At 33.7% G+C, this 12181-nt stretch overlaps 2 protein-coding genes across 3 annotated transcripts in view; one reads left to right on the top strand and one right to left on the bottom strand.

The window, feature by feature from the left end:
* The window catches only part of LOC141461017 (COMM domain-containing protein 4), a 94460-nt gene that overhangs the window by 64008 nt on the left and 18271 nt on the right, over positions 1 to 12181 (bottom strand). For both annotated transcript variants that reach the window (XM_074141625.1, XM_074141626.1), the window contains one exon: positions 9547 to 9583. The gene's annotated coding sequence lies outside the window, so the exon portion shown is untranslated. The remainder of the gene's footprint in view (positions 1 to 9546; positions 9584 to 12181) is intronic.
* The window catches only part of LOC141461011 (uncharacterized), a 50088-nt gene that overhangs the window by 24972 nt on the left and 12935 nt on the right, over positions 1 to 12181 (top strand). The window lies entirely within an intron of this gene.

Here is a 12181-nt window from a genome sequence, read left to right as displayed (position 1 = left end):
AGTCTACAAGCCCGATCAGCGCTCCCCTCGTACACAGAGAGTATCGCCATCGATGTACCACTAATAGAGGGAACCTTACAGATTTATCACTCACAGCACGTACTGCCAATCCAAACTATCCACGCCTCAGTGCTTTAATTTACTGTCTTCACTTTCTCAATTCTTCAATACTTTCTTTAAAAATATATTTTATGCATATAAAAGTAGATAAATGTACTTTACATAACCTACTTATTTATTTATTTAATTCTCACAACAGATAGGGAAGAGCTCCGTAATCTGTAGAACTGGCTAGCCTAGTTTGGCAAAGGGGTCTTCGGACTTCCGAGAGCCTCTCCAGTCTTTCGTCCATACTGAACGGATATAGGTAAAGTATTGCCCACTGAGTACCGTTATTGGGGCAGGCAACCGGAACTGGGGTCTCGTTAAGCTTACCGTTGAATTTGAACTAAATTTTGTATTTAGATTAGATCTAAATTCTGTATAAATAAAACATTATGTGCTGTAAGGGTAAAAAAAAAAAAAAAAATTGTGGCCTAATTGATGCATTTTATTGGTAAGAGCACCTTGCGCCTATCTGGCACCGGTATTTACTTCCGAGAAGAGATAAGCCTTAACATCCAAAGAAAGGACCAAGAAGATTGTAGTTATTACTGAGATACAGTATCTTACTGTGTTCAGTTAGCAAGTCATGTTTGGAACGTTAGTTGTGCGGTAAAGGCAAAAGTTCTTCGCCCAAAACGGAAGTTTTCATCCGTCATTAGATCAAATCGTTGCGCCTCACACTTGTCTCAATACCAAAGACCTAGTGAAACCATAACACAGAACTCTTTCCAGAAAACTGGGCAAACTTCAAACCTATTTCCTATTTCCTTCATATTTCTGTCAATCAACAAAACTGAACATTAAATTCATTATTGAACGAAATGAAAATACGGATTAAACTATGAGATCCCAAAAATATTTTTATTTTAAAAGTGCAATTAATACAGAGAACAATCCGCTAATTCCGAAAAGCAATAGATATGCCCAAGGAAAAATTGATCCCGAAGGCATAACAAACTGCACGCTAATCTACGAAATCAGGCAATAATGATTGGCCCTAACCTTTCAAATAGATTCTATTTAAATTTTGCAACAGTTATCGAGGGCAGATTAGTGATACAAGAGGATTTTGGTTAATACGAGTGACATAAACTCGTTTGTCATCCCGTTTATATTAAACAACTAGATGACATTAAAAAAAATAACAGTTTTTCACAATGGTAAAAGTTCAAAGCGTTTGTATTCATATTTTGTTGATTATTACGATTTCAAAGTAGGAACCTGTTAGGACTGGTACGTGACAAAAGTATAAAGTATAAATATCACGTCAAAAAAAAAGAGGCAATCTCGTAAAGGGTTAACTGTGAATATATATATATACATATTTTTGCAATTAAAAAAATGACCTGACATTGAGCGAGCAAAAGTTTAAAGTTTTGTTTTGTTGTTGACGTCATCAAGAAAATGCAACCTTTCACATGTTTACTAGCTTCTCTTTTATTCACTCACTCTCTCTCTTTCTGTCATGTTCCCTGTAAGCGATTTTACAAAAGATTGTATTCAAGCTTTCATGATAGCAATTATTCAAATCGTAGAGATTTGGGCTTAACCGGAAATGCAACATTAAAAGAAATACATTTTATTAAATTCATGCTTTCACAAATTTACTTTTTTGCAAAGTCGGCAATTCATTAATACACTTTATCACAATAAGCCTCTTGTGTCTGCGGTACCGTGGAGTATAGGTCCCGTCCCGCCCGTCTAAAATCTCTATCAGAGACTCTCGCATTTCGCACTGCTACGATGAGTTGAAGTGGCTTTTTCCTGTCTATCGCCGCCAATATTTTTTGGCTTCTTTCCTGTTTCAAGTCATCCAGTCTCAAAGGCCTTCCTATATTTTTCAACTCCTTAAGTTTAAATCCTCCATCCATTCCCGTAACACTAGATCTCGCTCATCTGATCTCTATATTCCCTCTCACCGTACCTCATCCTTTGACAAATCCTTCCTAATTCGCGCTACCTCTCTCTGGAACTCCTTGCCATCATCTGTCCGCCATGCTCCTACCCTATCTATCTTTAAATCCCTTCTATTCAGTTATCTCCTTTATATTCAGCTTCCTCCGAAATTCTAATTTTTTTAATTTATTTCCTTAATTTCTGCTGTTTTTTTTATTTTCACTTTTTGTAAATACTTATTTATTTATTTATTTTCTGTTTAATCACAGGCCAAACTATTAAGGCCTCTATTTGTACCTGTGTTTATTCATAGGGGACAATTGTCCCAGAATAAGAAATTTCTTTTCTATTCTATTTCTATTTCTATATTGTTGTATAAGTGTGATAGATCCACACATTACTTTAAAATTTCACGGCGCAATATGTTAAGGAAATGTTTAAACTGCATATTACTGAATAAGAACAATCAATGAGGTTTAAAACTATATTTTGTGATGTATAAAATTAACCAATAGTAGAATTATAGTTTAAATAACTAGGCTAATAGTGGAAGTGATTAGTTTCTACAAGTAGTGGCGTCTTATCAAAATGCCTGGGTAGAATTTAAAGGCTAACTTCATGGGTGAAATGTAAAGAAATATGTGGCCGGAAGTAGCTGTCACATTACACTACTTGCCTGAGTTTCTTCCCTAATTTCGTCCTGGGAAGCAATGGGAATCAAGTTTCTCGTAATGTACGATTTAAAAAAAAAATGTATAAATAAGAATAATTGATAAAGTTTATGGGTATGAGTAAATATTTAATGGATTGTACGTTAATGTCTTTAATTTTAATTTGCTTTAATTTTCTCTTCCAACCACCAATGGTAATGGGGCTTTCAACTATGGGAACGATCCTTAGACCTAATTAGTTCATGGCTCCACTGCAATCAGTTTACCCGCGTGACAGTCGTAGCATGGCAAATATGGAAAAATTATTAAATCACGTGATTTTAATTATAATGTTTTGTTTTTTCCGCTAAATTAATTAAAACACCGGCTCTCAAATAGTTTGAGTTGTATGTACTGAAATGTTTAATTAATATTAATATTAGTGTTATTTTGATGTCATTATTAGTTTGATGTCATTTTGTTTATTTGATTATTAACAATTTCATTAATAATTTGACATGATGATACTAACTAATTAATGTATTGCGGCCATTAGAGCATACTTTTATTAATATACGTGAAAATAAGTGAAGTATGTGCAAATAAAGCATCTTACGATTGCACAGAATTGGACTAAATTTGACACGATTGCAATTCGCAATAGTTGCTCTTACTAGAAAAAAGTAAGTGAATGTAACAGCGTATTTAGATCCTAGTGGGTTTTGTATTGATTCGAATATTAGCCTTGAAATACTGAACTGCACCTAGAACGGGGAGAGACCATTTAACGTATAGTGATTGAAGACAAACACAAAGGAGCTACCCAATATCCAATAGTTATTCAAACAGAAATACATCGGCTACCTTACATCACCCTTCTTCCACTAGGCAATATATTCTATATGAAACAGTCGGCGTGTGATTGTCTCATTTACCGGGAACTTCTCACACTTATCACAAGTGACATCTGTAGGGTTCTATCTCTGACGCCCACACAATCACATACTTTCGCCATATTACTCTTTAGATCTATGATATAACCTTGCTGGACCTTTCAGTTTATATCTTACAATTATGCTGAACTACCCTGGATTGCTATCTATTTCTGATCTATTAATAACACCGAACAATCTTCAGTTTACTTCTTTTTACCGCTTTTGAGGAAGAATAGATCTTACTTTTAGTAAGAGAGAATATTATTCTTTTCTCTTACTCTAGAAAGTGAAGAGAAAGATTGAGATTGGGGCCAATTTTTGATTTTCGCGTTTTCACCAGGAAATATTTTTGAGGTCCTCAAAAAGAAAAAGAGGTAGTTTTCACAAAGTAGCCTCTCTCTCTCTCTCTCTCTCTCTCTCTCTCTCTCTCTCTCTCTCTCTATTTGTGAGATCAACTCAAAAATAATTAATTGCAGACTTTATTTTCTATCATCTCAGCCAAATGAGAAAAAAAACTAATAATTTTACAACTAAAATACATGAATGGCCATTTTTATTAGCTTTAAAACAAGATAGCTAATAAATGATCGATCTTAGGGTGGACCAGATGACTACAAAACTGAAGGACTGTTTTATTAGCTGGCTAGTTACGAGGATAGACAACTGTTCTGTGCAAAGGAAATGATGGCGTTGAAGGCGTTTGTTTTCTATCGGAAAAAGGATCGATACACAAGCCGGCTATTCAAAGAAATAAAATAAAGAATATATTGTATTCTATTTAATCATTGGTCAGTGTTTCATTGAAGTCTCTACCAATGATGAACACCAAATTATACTTATTGCTTTTCTCTAACTACTAACTATATTTAGTAAAAAGAATGGGTTGCCTTTTTCCGGGAAATATCGTTTTTCAATTTTCATTTGTCTGGTTTTTGTGTCTTATAATTTTGTCTAAATGTCTGTGAATGAGCTTGGCCAGCTTGAATCAAATTTTTTTTTAGTGATTTTTTTGGTTTTCATTTGGGGTGAGAGATTTTTCGTAGAAAATCAACTATTTAAAACATTTTCCTATCATTGCAATGATTACTTTTTTCTTTTAGCCAACATTCTAATCGTTCCCAATTCGTTGTCACTCCCGATAGTAATCCTTCTTCACTTCTTCCTTTGTCACGTGGTGTACCTCAAGGTGCTTCCCTATCTCCCACCCTCTTCTCAATTTACATCAATGACCTTCCTCTTTCCATCTCTCATTCCCAGTATCACCTCTATGCTGATGATTTTCAGATTTACCTATCCTTTTCCCCGTCGGATTTGTTTGAAGCTGTATTTAAACTTCAAGAAGACCTCAATAATATCTCAGCATGGGCCACGAACAATAAAGCTTACCCTGAATGTAGAAAAGACCAAAGCTATTGTTATTGGCTCCAACCCACTCCTTAAATCATTGGCTCCTCTTCCTAATCTTTTCCTTTACTATACCCCAATAAAATATTGTTCCTCTGTGAAAAACCTTGGTATCACTTTCGATCAAAACCTATCCTGGAAAAACCATGTTTCCCAAATTTCTCGTCGTTCCATCCATATCCTTAAGCAGTTTAATAGTTCCCGTCACCTTTTTCCAATTAAGACCCGGCAACTCCTAGTTTCCTCTCTTATATTCCCCCATTTCAACTATGGTTGTTTAGTGTATGGCGGTCTTTCTGGTGATATTGAAGCTAAGCTCAAGCGCCTCATGAACTGCTTCATAAGATTTATTTTCAGCATTTCCAGAGACTCTCGCATTTCGCACTGCTACGATGAGTTGAAGTGGCTTTTTCCTGTCTATCGCCGCCAATATTTTTTGGCTTCTTTCCTTTTTCAAGTCATCCAGTCTCAAAGGCCTTGCTATATTTTTCAACTCCTTAAGTTTAAATCCTCCATCCATTCCCGTAACACTAGATCTCGCTCATCTGATCTCTATATTCCCTCTCACCGTACCTCATCCTTTGACAAGTCCTTCCTAATTCGCGCTACCTCTCTCTGGAACTCCTTGCCTTCATCCTACCCTATCTATCTTTAAATCCCGTCTATTCAGTTATCTCCTTTCTATTCAGCTTCCTCCGAAATTCCAATTGTTTTAATTTATTTCCTTAATTTCTGCTGTTATTTTTATTTTCACTTTTTGTAAATACTTATTTATTTATATATTTTCTGTTTAATCACAGGCCAAACTGTTAAGGCCTCTATTTGTTCCCGTATTTATTCTTAGGGGACAATTGTCCCAGAATAATAAATTTCTTTTCTATTCTATTCTATTCTTTTCCTTTCACATATTTATTCCTAGATCAGGCGATGAGCGATTTAAATGGCTTGACTTACGTAAAGAAAAATACGAATGACTATTTCCACATCATGGCGTTAGAATTAATTATTCTTGAAAAGAGAGGGAGAGGGAGAGAGAGAGAGAGAGAGAAAGATTATCTTAGTGGTTAGTGCGCAAATCTGTTATACGGAGATCATGATTTTGAGACCAGCCTGTTACTAAGATTTTCTCATCCAGAAGCCATTATAGCTCTTGCAATGTCTGGTGTTTGAGATTATTTAGCCTAGAGCAACACATTACCGGAAGTCGAGGTTCCAAAGACACAAGTTGAAGCGTCTTAAATAAGATAATAAATAATAAAGCCTACTACTACCATGGCAACAACAAATCCATTTTTCTTTCTCCAAAGTTAACACCCACTCAAAGTGTTCACTTGTATTTAAATATAAATGATATGTAAATAACCTGGGATATAATGGAAAAGAAGGAAGTAGTCAGGTGTAACAACAATCTTTTATAATTTTTTTGTTCCTTAAATCCAACTTGTCGGCAGTTTATCTATTTAAATATTAAATGAAGGCTCATCTGTTCTCCGAAGTAACTTTTTTTTATTTATAATTTATTATTCATTCATAATAATTTGTTTTTTACTTCCGTTCTATTCTTCTCTGACAATCCTTCAGTGTCCGGGAAAGTGAAAATCCCGTTGGTAGTAAAGATTGGAATAAAATAAAGACGAGGGGGATGATCATGTCCTGCAGTACAATAATCTTTATCCTTGTTTACCATTATCTACAAAAACCGCATCACACGGATGGCCTTCCTTTTTCAACGCAATCACCTTGTTTCCAACACTTCCGCAATCGCAGATAAAAGAGGAGCGATAAACAATCTCTTGGTCAATCAAAACCAGTAATGGCTTCTTCAACTAGAACTACTTAGTAGTCTGTGGCGTTTTACAAATCTGGTTCAGCAGTCCTTCTATGATATTTACAGTTGATTTTTTTTTTTTTTTTTTTTTTTTTTTTATCAAATATAGCATTTAAAAATTCTCCCAAAAAGTAGGGAACGTTTCGAATTTCTTCCTCTTGTACACAGCTATCCCAAATCAACTTTATTCCATATTACTGTTCATTATTTTTGGTGACTGAATCATAGTTTCAATAGGATGAAACATTAATGCCAGTTTCAGTCATTATAAACTTGATTCTTCCGAGCTTTCGACCTAGTTAGGGACTAGGGCATCTTCAAGGGTGTGGAACATATTTACAGTGTGTTAACAATAATTATATTACAATGAATATGTATAATGTAACGTAATTTACAAAATTATTTACCTAATTTAAAATATACGGATTTACATCATTAGAAGGTTGGTGTGTGTCTTCTGTCTTGTCTGTTCATGGACTGAATGTGATCGGTCTGTGTGAGTGATTGTGTTTGGTTGTAAGTCAGTGAAGGCCAATTGTCAAGTATTTTGCAGTAAGTTGGCAGAAAGTGCTAGAAGTAGATATACATATCTAAGACAGAAAACAGTCTAAATTTCAGAAACTGACACCAACAATTTAAATATACATATACGCCGCCAACATATCCATTGTAATATAATTAATTGGTAATATAATTGTTAACACACTTTAAATATGTTCCACAGCCCTGAAAATGACCTAGTCCCTAGGGTCGAAAGCTCCGGCAGAATAAAGTTTATAATGACTGAAACTGGCATTAATTTTTCATCCTTTTTATTCCTTATTAATGCGACTTTTTTATTAGCATTGTGAATGCTACACCACTATCCCGGATGGTCTCTGGCAGCGCTAATCCTCTCTACATTCTTTTTTCCGCAGTAGAAATTCTATGAATCGTATATTCATGATTTAATATCCGGGTGCAATCGATTAAAATAGGAAGTCGAATTTTCGCAGACCTTTCAGAACAGCCTTCCTGTTCTTTTAAAAGTAAAATGTAAATAAATTTAAATATAGTTGAAAATTTTTATAAATAACTAAGAAAATAAAATGGAAAATGGAAAACCTAGCCCATATTCCTGACAAGATGTGAAAAAGAGAACAAAAAATTAACAATGATTTTAACAAAACACACACGAGGGTAGAAGCCACAATTCTTGTCCCTAACTAACTTTCAACCATGCAGCAGATTTTAACAATTTTTTTTTATATCTAAACGAACGTATTTTCTCATTAAAACGTTATTTTTCTTCAAATCATGACTTTTGATTTTATTTTAATAAAATAGTATGTATCTTTCTTTTTTTAACGACAGCTTCTAACAGGAAGTTGGACGTTCCTATCAGAGATATTCTAATTTTTATATTGGCCGGAAATATTTTCCATGGTTTTTACTTTTGTTACGAAGTGATTTTTCTTCTTCTTTTTTTAATTTGAAAAGTGTGTTACATATTTTCTAGCACTAAGCAATTATTTCCTTTGAATATTTCCCTCCTAGTTTAAACGTCTTCCCAATGAATAGATCCAATTACTATTTCTCGTGCAGCATCTCAGAGCCTAGTCTATAGAATATTGGCTAAATGATTGGGGCTACCATCACGCTGAATTAAACGTCCATTTCTATTTTCATTGTCCCAGACGAATGTGTACACTAAGTCAGTGATCAAATTCACTGATTGCAGCCCAGACTAAATACACTACCACCCCGTTCTGGAAACTGAATTTGCAACTAGTGTCCTTCATGCGGTGTTACAGTGAGCAAATGGTGGCCTCACAGACTGGATAAAAATCAGTCAAGCCTGAAAAACAAGGATTTCAGCCTGAAATGTCAGCTGAAAGTTAATTATTACATGGGAGCGGAAGTTTGAGTAGCATTTATTTCTCACTACTATTGGTAAGAGGAAGTATTTACTAATTTCACTAAATTTTTTTGAAATTTAGTATTAGCCGGAAATATTACTAATAAACTTATTAGAAACAGTTTTATGAAGGTTTTAGAATGAATAATTCTCAAAAAAAGGCAATTAGCAGTCGGCTGAAATTTTATTTTAGAAAATGCACTGCCTCAGTGATCTCCACGCGGAGTTAAAAGGTTCGAATCCAGCTGCTGAGTGTTAATTTTTTTTTCTTTTAAGTAATTTCTAATTAAAAGAAAGTAAAAGTAAAGTAAAGTAATCGCCTATTTTTACAGGCGGGGCTTAACGTTCAACTACCAGTTAGGTGTCGTGAACGGAGGCGACTAGCAAATGTACTTTACTGTAAATTTCTTTTATTAACATTTAAATAAAATCCAAGGCCTAAGACTGGGAATCGAACCCAGTACCACAATACATATTAGCATCGAAGGTCTCGCCTCTAACCGCTCGGCTACCGTGGCGCCTTAATTAAAAGACAGTATTTTTAAAGTAAAATTCAATTCATGTTAGCGAAAATGGAAAACACATCAATAGCCAACAAAAGGAAATATTTCCTTTTAGAGAAAATTTTAATGAGATTTAAATACGTAAATATCATCCGGTTAAAAATACTTGTACGTGAATAGAACATGTAGGTATAGTTAGTTAGTACAAGCGTTAAATAAAAACTTAGTCCAATTTATTAGAAAGATTCAGTACAAAAAGGGAGTAAAATATACGATTAATTTTGTCCTGTAAGCAATCGATCCATTAATAATTCAAAAAGAAACTTACCGCAGTTGGGGCGTAACCACAGAATTAGGCGCCTTTCCTGTAAAAAAAAGAAAAAAAAAGATAATGAACAAATATTAATTGAAAATTTAATGTTTAACAAAAAGTTCTTCAATCAAAAATTACTCATAAAGTATAATTTTACGAGGTGTGAAACACTCATAATCTGGGCGCTATTTACCGCAATTGACGTAAAAAAAAATTACGTTGAAACTATTCACTTCCGCTCAAAAGTCTTACTTCCAATTTTATTTAAAGAATTCATTTCTACTAATACTTGCATTAGAATATGAGGAGGCTCTCCATACTTGTTAGGGAAGCACTTATGCTTACCATCTCTTTTCCGGAAGCATGCTCCTTAAGAAGGGATATTGCTGAGGAAACATTTTTTAATTAAAAATTATAAAACTACGTGTGTAATGATCGTACTAAATTTAAGGAAAATCGTTCATGGGTATTTTTAAGGAACTGGAAAATCGATAAAAGAACCGGCACTTCCGGTTCGCTGTATCGTCCAAAAAAATTAGTTTTAGACTTTAAAAAATTAGACTTCGATTCGAAATCTAAAATTTGAAGCTATGATTTCATGTTTTTGAATTACCATATGGTGTAAACCACATTTTCGGATTCAGGGGTCATTAAAATCGATATTTCCAGCGAAAATCTGCATGATAGTAATACATTCTGTGAGAACATTCACGGGACTTGAAAATTAGTGTTTACAATTAGCCTGAGTCAATTCTATGTCCGTCCGAACGGTCTGCCTCTATTATCATGGAACTTGTACGTAGGTGGTGATTCAAACTTACACCTCATATTTTTCCCAAAATAATTTCAAAGTTAATTGTTTGCGGAAACTGGTTCAAATAAAAAAATAACAGATATCTAAATGTATCCTTCACATGATGTGCAAAGTTTAAAGGAAATGGTTGGATAAAGTCATGAAAATCTCCGTCAGTAAAGCCGCAATTCCGATTTATCGATTTCAGCAAAACTTCAGTAAATGAAACGGAAATAAAAACCAAAACGGAATACCAAGAGTTTAAACCTTTCTGCAACTTTTCATTTTCCAGATATTTGTTTAAACAAATACAATTCTTAAACAGAGGTTTTATTTTCGAATTTAGAACCCGTATTTCAAAAAAAAAGCACAGCTGATGATAATTCAATTTCTGAAATTTATTACGTCGCAATACTTCGCCTTGTTAAGTGTAACAGGAAGTGAAAAAAAAATCACAATTTAAACTGGCCTAATAAAAACAAAGTTAAAAAAAACAAAAAACAAGACACATACTCTATTCAATGATTTGCCCATCTCTAACGTCTTCTATATATACCAAAAGATATTTGATCTATCCTGCAACGTAACTGAAAATGGATAATTTGTATTGCTTCCTTCCCCCCTCCGGAAACTTTAGATTTTCCCGGTTTAACTGTAGAACCCGAGGTTGAAAACTGAATATGTTGCAATTATTAGGTAACACCATAATGAAAAACCTGATTAAATATACTTTTAAAAGGTTTCAGTGGAAAACAAATTATCCATTTTCAATTTACTAGCTCGGCTTGCAAAATTCTATTAACAATAATTATCATAGATAATGGAAACTTAGATGAGAGTTTTGTAAGTAAGTATATACGTTTTTATTATCTGTTACACAATTAATCCTCAGTATTATTTAATAATTAAGTCATGAAAAGGCATTTTGGCATAAAAGGGCCAACCCCCTACAACCAGAAGTGCCCTTATTAGAATTTTCTCAAATAGAAGTTATTAATCTATCTACCTATTTCAAAAAAACCTTAGAAACCATTTTAGAGAGGAAAAATTAAATTGAAGTGGATTTTTTCAAATTCAAATTCTATGTTCCAAGAAACTTTAATGACGTAAATTGCGGCTAAAAGGAAATCGAGCTCAATTTAAGGGTCCTTATCATATTTTCCTTTTTCTATTTTTTCTTTTCTGTCATCAATAAACTCATCATTAAATTCAATAAATGATTTTAACCACCATCTCAATATAAATTGATGGCTATATGTGTAGGAATAAACTTATCTAAGTTTGAAGTTTGCCACTAACAAGTCCCTTTATGTAACTTTACTTTGACTGATAGGAGGAGAGCAAGTCCTTTTGAAGTTCACCGTCTATCGGTAATTTTAAATGCAATTATTCACGATAACCGCGGTAAACCTGTTTTTTTTTTAATTAAATAATTAATGACCACACAAATACACGTAAAAATTAAGGAAATAGTCTATGGCTAAGCACCACATTCTCTAACCGCAATTTAGGCAGTAAAATTTTCTTCAAATTTTGAATTTTTACTAAAACTATAGTGTTGAGGTAATAATAGAATTGTTCAATTATCTAAGTTTACCGGATATCCCAGATTGAAATGGCCACAGAAAGGGAGCCAATTCTACCGACCATTTGCAGTGAAAAATGAAAAAGTGAATATGAATCATGGTAGCATTTCGTGTAGTTTTCCAATTTTATAATTTTTCTTTCACGACTTTTCTCCAAAAAAGAAAAAAATGGCTTTTTTTATGGAGTTGAAGCTGTGGCAAAAACTTAATTACCCCAATCGAAAGAATATTAAGTATGATGACGTCATTTTGTCTGATGTTGAAAAAAGAG

Source organism: Rhodnius prolixus, unplaced genomic scaffold (genome assembly GCF_049639745.1).
Source record: "Rhodnius prolixus isolate KJV_2025 unplaced genomic scaffold, Rpr scaffold_6, whole genome shotgun sequence".
Taxonomy (NCBI): Eukaryota; Metazoa; Arthropoda; class Insecta; order Hemiptera; family Reduviidae; genus Rhodnius; species Rhodnius prolixus.
The sequence above is the reverse complement of the archived record's forward strand: the minus strand, read 5'-3'. Positions and strand labels throughout refer to the sequence as shown.